The following is an 8,267-nucleotide window of genomic DNA, read 5'->3' as shown; positions in this document are numbered from 1 at the left end:
AAAATACATGGTATAATTCCAATTTTTTTGAATTTGTTGAGACTTGCTTTGTGACCTAACATGTGGTCTATCCTGGAGAATGTTCCATGTGCTGATGAGAAGAATGAATATCCTGAGGTTGTTGGATGGAATGTTCTGTAGATATCTGCTAAGTTCAATTGGTCTAAAGTGTTGCTTAGATCTTGTGTTTCTTTTTTGATTTTTTGCTTAGATGATCTGTCCAGTGTTGAGAGTGGGGTGTTCAAGTCTGCCATTGTTATGGTATTCGTGCTTATTTCATTCTTTAGGTCTAATAGTTTTTGCTTTATAAATATGGCTGCTCCAATGTTGGGTGCATACATACTTATGATTGTTATGTCTTCTTGATGGATAGATCTTTTTATCACTATATAATGGCCTTCTTCATCTCTTTTTATGGTTTTTGGTTTAAAGTCTATTTTATCTGATATAAGAATAGCTACTCCAGCTTGTTTTTCATTTCTACTTGCATGGTAGATCCTTTTCCATCCTATCACTCTTAGTTTATGTGTGTCTTTACAGGTGAGATGAGTCTATTGAAGGGAGCATATTGTTGGGTCCATTTTTTAAAACCAGTCAGTCAGTCTGTGTCTTTTGAGTGGGGAATTTAATACTTTTACATTTAGAATTACTATTGAAAAGTATTGATTTACTCCTAGCATTTTATTGATTTTTTTTAGATGTCTTAAGTATCTTTTGTTCCTTTCTTTCTGATTTTCTGATTGTCTTCTGTGTTTATTGGTTTCTTGGGGTGATAGATACACTATTTTTTCTCTTTATTGTTAGCATTTTTGTTTTATTGGTGCATTTTATTCTTTCTTGGGTATTCATGGCAGTGTTGGTTGTTTTTCAGGTACCAAACCCAGTACTGCCTTGAGAATTTTCGTGTGGTAATGAACTCCTGCAGTTTTTGTTTGTCTGAAAAATATAGTATTTGTCCTTCATTTTGGAAGGATAGCCTTGCTGGATAAATTATTCTTGGCTGGCAATTTTTGTCCTTTGGTATTTTGAATATATCATCCCATTCTTTTCTGGCTTTTAGGGTTTCCAATGAAAAGTCTGATGTTCTGATTGGAGCTCACTTATGGGTGACTTGCCACTTTTCTCCTGCAACTTTTAAGATTCTCTCTTTGTCTTTGAGTTTTGCCAGTTTGACTATAATATGTCTTGGAGAAAACCTTTTTGGATTGAATATGTCTAGGGATCTTTGAGCCTCCTGAATCTGAAGATCTGTGACTTTCCTTATACCTGGGAAATTTTCTATAATTTTATTGAATATGTTTTCAATGCCATTTCCTTTTCCCTCCCCTTCTGGAATACCTGTGATTCAGATATTTGAGCGCTTAAGATTGTCTGTTTTCTCTCTTAGATTTTCTTAAGTGTTTTTAAATCTTTTTTCTTTTTCTTTTCTTTCTTTTTTTTTTTTCTTTTTTTTTTTTTGGTCCACCTTTGTTAATTCAAGCAGCCTGTCTTCAACATAAGAAGTTCTCTCTTCTGCTTGGTGTAGCATGCTGGTTAGACTCTCTGCTGTGTTTTTAATTTTGCTGAATGAATTCTTCACCTCCACAAGATCTACTACATTCTTTTTCAGGGCACTGACTTCTTTGTGCATTTCTTCTTTCAAGTCCTGTACATTTTTTCTCATTTCATTGTGTTGTCTGACTGAGTTTTCTTGTATCTCATTTAGTTTCCTTAGAATTGTTGCTCAAAATTTCTTGTCAGTCATTTCAAGGACTTCCTGTTCTGTAGGATCTAGAGCTTGAGAGCTATTAGTTTTCTTTGGTGGTGTCATACTTTCTTGATTTTTCGTATTTCTGGTATCTTTCCTTTGGTGTTTAGTCATTGCGGCATATGGTATCACGGTCCACTCCTTCCACCCAGATGTATGGCTTGGATCCTGATGTAACTGCCAATTTTGGGCAGCAGGGACTGGCCTGGACTAATGGTCCCATGGCACCTGTCTGTTCTGGCATGGCTGACTCAGGGCATGTGGGCCTGGTGGCTCTCAGGCCTTTCGGGGTGGTTGGAACTGGCTTGGGCTGGGGGTCCCATAGCACCTGCCTATTCTAGCATGGCTGATTCAGGGCATATGGGTCCAGTATTTCTCATTCTTCTCTCAGTGGCATAGACTGGCCTTGGCTGGGGGTGCCATAGTGTCTGTCTATTGTGGTGTGGTGGGCTTGTGATGTGTGGGCCCAGTGGCTATCAGTCCTCTCTAGGCAAGGGGGACTAGCTTGGGCTTAGGGTCCTGCAGTGCCTGCCTGTTCTGGCATGGCTGAATCAGGGTATGTGGGCCGAGTGGCTCATGAGCAATGCTAAGTGGCAGGGACTGGCCTGAGCTGGGGGTCCTGCAGCACCTACCTGTTCTGGCGTGGCTGACTCAGATCAGTTGGGCCCAGTGGCTCTTGGGCCTCTCTGGGCAACAGAGACTGGCTGGGGCTGGGGGTCCCATGGCACCTGCCTGTTCCGGCATGGCTAACTTGGGGTGCATGGGCCTGGCAAGCTCTCAGGCCTCTCTGTGTGAGCTGGAGGTCCCACAGCTCCTGCCTATTCTGGTGTGGCTGACTTGGGGCATGTGGGCCCAGCAGCTTTCGTGCCTGTCTGGGCAGTGGGGACTGACCTGGGCTGGGGGTCCTGTGGCATGTGGCTTCTGCCTGTTCTTGCGCAGCTCTCAGGCTTCCTGTTGTTGCTTTTTAATAGTTGTAAATTAGTTGATTTGTGGGAGAGAGTGATGCTAGGAACCGTCTATTCTGCCATCTTGACAAGAAGCCCCTTATATCCGATAGATATTAATGACACACAAAACAATGGTATCCTGAGAGGGGATGCAGGCAGAGTGAGGATGATGTCTCACTCTTTTCCTTTTAATTTTTTAATTGAAACATACGACTATGTCTGTACATCTTTGCGCAGTACAGTGTTGACTACTAATATTTGTGCACAATATACCATGATCAAATGAGGATAGTTTTATTTATTTATTATTTATTTTGCTTCTTGGTTGTTTTGGAGAAGGACAGGAGTTGAATTGTTATGGTTCTCATTTTCTGGTTTCTTCTTACCACAGCTTTGTATGGAGTTATACTGATTTTTGTCTTCCTTTCGTTTTTGAGATCCTAATATAATTCCTGAATATGGATAGACTAAGAGTTGAGGCTTTTGGCTGTCTTATAGGATTTCTAGTTAATAAGTGTCCCCTTTTTATTTTTTAATATAATAATTTTTTCTATTGAGGAGAAAGGATTAGAGTATCTTTAGATTTTGTCATTCTTCTTTGCTTCTTTAGGACCTTAATTCCCTTCTTGTCTTTTACCATTATATTAGTCTGTTTCTGTTGCTTGTAGAATACCTGAAACTGGGTAATCTATAAAGAAATGAAATTTATTTCTCATAGTTTTGGAAGCTGGGAAGTCCAAAGTCCAGGAAACATATCTGGTGAGAGGCTTTTTCTTGATGTTGACTCTCCATGGCAACTCAGGGTGTCACATGGCTAGAATGGGCTGAGCAAGAGAGAGCTCACCTGCTCACTTGTTTTCCTTTTAAAGCCATCAGAACCACTCCAAGTACTCCATGAATAGATCAATCCATTCACAATCTATTCACCAACTAAAGGACCCACCTTCCAATTACCATAATGGCTTTCCCATCCTCTTAACACTCTTATGGTGGGGAATAAGTTTCCAATACATGAACTTTTTGGGGACACATTTGACCCATAACAATCACCAAGTCTCCTAAGAGTAACTTTCATTTCTACTCATCCTTTTCTCTCCCAGAAGTGATGCCTTTTGAGAATCCATCATAGGTTCTATGTACTTTCATTCTTTCCCTGTATTCAGTGCTCTGATTTACACTGAGATCTTGGGCTTTTTTCTTTAATGATTATCAAATTAGAGTGACTTACTCTTTCATGGGTGATTCTGACTATGCTCCATGTTCTTGGGCTTTCTGCTTCTCTCTCTTCTTCTCTATGGTTTCTTCAGGTTCCTTCACTCCCTTCTCAGGCTTGAGCCATAAGCTGCAGAGGTATCTCTGCTGGAACTTGATGTTTATTTGTCTACTCAGAGGAAATATGAAGTTCATGGTATTCTCAGTGTCTTAGTTATGATGAATGTATTTGTTACATGTGATATTATGTTCTTGATCTGTGGCATGGTTTTTTAGAGGTTGTATAGAGAGATTAAGATTTAAGGAGCCACCATTGCTATATAAAAGACATCTGGCTACACAGTGTCAAATATTCCTGGACTTTATTTTAATTTTTTTCTTATATAACTTTATAATAATCTCCAGTAGTTTTAGTTCCTAATTACTTGTTTCTGTGTTTCTTTTTAAGAAGGATTCTTTTCTTCTGGACAAAAACTTCTGAGTTGGATTTGATATGTGGATATTATCTCATCTGAGTTGGATTGAAACTTTAATAAGTTGATTAACAATGAACTTGTGCCATTCCCATTAAGCATGTGTCATGTAAATGTCCACCAGACGTTAATTTTGGTTACTTATACAAAGCCCTAAGCTTCTTTCCTCACTCCAGTGCCTTCATGGATTTGAGAATTTAAAATATATGCTGATGAATTGAAAAATAAAGTGATTCTTATTCATGTAAACTTATGCTTTTGCTTTTAACAAGTGACTGGCTCTTTGCTGTAAGATTGCTATTTTTTTCACTTAGTTGTCCTAAAGTGATTATCCAGGAGAAGCCTCTGAAAATATAAAATCCGCTGGTAGAATCATGTGGAAGGTCTCAGTTCTCTGGGGTATGATTCCTCAGTGAATTTAATTTGAAACAAACAGCCTTGGGGACAAACAGTATTTTGTTGTTCATTGTTGATTAAGTACCCGGTCATATCTTCCCTTACCTGGGAGAAGATTTCTCCTTGGGTATCAATGTTACTGTCAAGATAGGAAATAAAAGCCATTATCTTCCTAGACATGTACCATATTAAAGCAGTTATAGAATGCTTAAAAAATATCCAAAACAAAGTCCATTTCTTAGATTATCCAGCTTTATGCACTATTGACTAAAAATATTATAAATGGTTTATTCAATTAATTTGGTCTATCAACATAATAATGAAGTTTTAATTTGTTTGATTCTTTATACCCATTTTCAATAACAGCTTTCAGACGTAATGACTATTGATCATACCAGCTGTTTATGTTTGAAGCCAACGCTGGATAATTTCATAGTTCACATTGCACCATGTCTATGAAAGTTGGGGGAGATGATCATGCTTTGTGCAGGCAAAAAGGGGGATATCTGTGTGTGACAAAGCATTTACAGCTTCAGTGACAGTGTGTGCCCTTGTCTATTCTTTGCAGTTACACTTGGATTGATATGGTTGCAATCCTGACTTATATTTATGCAACTAAGCTAGCATCTTCCAGGACCAAAGATAAAATTGCAGAAACTTGGACTGGGAACGAGTTACCAAAGCGGAAATAGAAAACCCAGGTAACATATTTTTAAAAATTCTTTACTGCTATTATAATAGGGCAAAATAGCCTAACTTTGGATAAATTATCATTCTTAAGCAGACTTTATCCTTCGTTCTCAAATATTTTATGTCAGGACCTCCAAGAATAAGATAGCACATGCATCTTCTTCATTTTATAGACTATTATTAGAATAAGTACAATGACAACAATTTTTTTCAGATATTGTATTAGAGTTGTTTAAATACATACTGAACTAGAGAAAAATGCATAGCACAACAGAACAATATAACAAGACACATATGAGAATACTTCAAAAATTCTGTGGGAAATTAGAATTAAAAGATAATACAAATCTTTCCATGAACTTTTGAAATACCCTTGTACATGGTCTTCAAAATAACTTTTTTAAGATTGCTTTATATAATTTAGAAAATCCATCAATTATTTTGTATCACTATGCCTTAAAGATAATAGCTAGGATTACTATAGCTCTTTACAAATTGCTACTTTGTATATGATATTTTTATTTATTTTTTATTGTGGTGAAATATACATAACACATTGTTGTGCAAACATCATTACCACCCATCTCCAAAACGTTTTTATCATCCTACGGTGAAACTCTGTACCCATTAAACAATAACCTCTCATTTCCCTAGCCCCCCAAGCCTTTGGCAACCACTCTTGTACTTTATGTCTCTATGAATATGACTGTTCTAGGTACCTCATAAAAGAGAGCACATAAAATACTTGTCCTTTTGTGTCTAGATTATTTCATAACTTAGACTAATGTCTTCAAGTTTCGCCCATGCTGTAGCCCATGTGTCAGAATTCTATTTCTTTTTAAGGCTGAATAATTTCCCATTGTATGAATATACCACAATTTGTTTATCCATTCATCAGTTGATGGACACTTGGATTGTTTTCACCTTTTTGCTGTTGTGAACATCAGTGTACAAATATTTGTTCCAGTCTCTGCTTTCTATTCTTTTGTGTATATGCCTCAAATAACATTTTGATATGTAAATTAATAGCCTGTTATTACAAAATGTGGAAAGTCATCTTCAGAGAAATTTAACTATTAGATTCATGAACCTGCACTTACACCTTCTAAGAAAAGGCATTTTAATGTCTGTGGAAAGAGAAGATATAAAATTTGCTGGCTATGAGATCTACAGAATCTTAAAGAAAATGCCAATATTGCTCTCAACTGTGTGTTAGCTACATAAATATTTTCTCATTTTTCTGTTCTTAAAAATAAAGTGACTACAACTAGACACATCACATTATGCCACCAGTTGACCCTTTCAGATTAAATTTAGTTTTAATGATAAATTTCAAAGAGGGGAATGAGGTATGAAGAAAGACAGACAATGAATTTCCATATAGTAATGTGAATGGTAAAGGACAGGACAGCCTCATAATTGTATACAGTAATGACCTAATCAATCTATCCCTCCCACAGGGAATGCTTCTTTCGATAATTAAAAAGGAGAGTGGATTTTGAGGAAACTCATGTAATACTAATAGTAAAGATGTGACAGTAAAGTTATACAGGGAAACAAATAATAAAATTAATATTTTGAACTTATTTAGTGTTTATTATTTCCCAGACATTTATTTCTGACCTTTATTTGCATTATCCTATTTAATCCTTAAAACCACCCTATATGTTAGGTACTATTACAATTCTCATTATACAGATGGTGTTGAGTAATTTACACAAGAACCCACAGTTGGTAAATATAGATTTGGAGGCTCAAATTCCAAACCTAATTTGGAAACTGAACTCTCAAAACTACACTAATGCAGGCATCCAAGACCACCCTGCAAAACTGCAAAGCAAAACAAAACAAAACTGATGAAGACTGTAAATGAGATAGGCAATCCACCCTTTCCAATCGTTGCTTTTCTGTATTTGTCTCTAAGGTCTATTTAATCACATGCAAGTTTGAGGTAGCATTTTTCCTTTACTATGAAGAAATTGACTTGGGAAAAAATGTGATATTTCCTTAAAATTCATTCTCTTTTTGAAAAAAATCTGATGAGCTGATTAGATACTTCTTAGGACCTCAAATTTTTGCTGCATCCTTTCTAAGGTCATTACTCAATTACTGAAAAAAGCTCCTGCTAACATATGAAACAGTTTTTACTATAAAGAGAATTAAATAGAAACACATTTAGAACCATATCATGCAGTGTGATTGTATGTTTCAAAAGACTCTGGATTAAAATTTAAAATTTCAGAATCTATAATTTTTGATATCTTCGGGATTAAATGTGTTTCCCAGTATTTTACACCTCAAATACCACATAAGTGCTTTGTTTTTCTGTGTTATATTGTTGAGTTTGGTATAGTGTAGATCTACTCAAGTTACCTTATTTTAATTATTATTGTGACATACTTACCACTGATTCACATTTTTTGAGCATTCCTTAACAATTTATTTGTTTTCATTGAATACATTAAGAAATCTGAAGAATTTTACAAAAGTTTAAATCAGATATTTTTCTTTTTTCATGCATACAATGCTGACAAAGTATAGAATTTGGTATTCTTGATACAAATCAATAGTTTTCAACAGTTTAGAGTAATAATAATGCCCTTAAAAACATTTTAATAGTGAAATATTTATTGTGCCTTTACAACGCTATTTAGCAAGTGTTATAAATATTGAACGAGTATGCAGGAAAGAATTTCCTACTGGAAGTTATCTCTTGAATGCTCAGACAGCTCCTATGAACTGTGAGCATTTATTTTCCATTATAAATGCAGATACAGCTTCATAATTTTAGCAAAGATATTT

The sequence above is a fragment of the Cynocephalus volans genome, chromosome 4 (assembly GCF_027409185.1).
Source record: "Cynocephalus volans isolate mCynVol1 chromosome 4, mCynVol1.pri, whole genome shotgun sequence".
NCBI classification, from domain to species: Eukaryota; Metazoa; Chordata; class Mammalia; order Dermoptera; family Cynocephalidae; genus Cynocephalus; species Cynocephalus volans.
The sequence above is the reverse complement of the archived record's forward strand: the minus strand, read 5'-3'. Positions refer to the sequence as shown.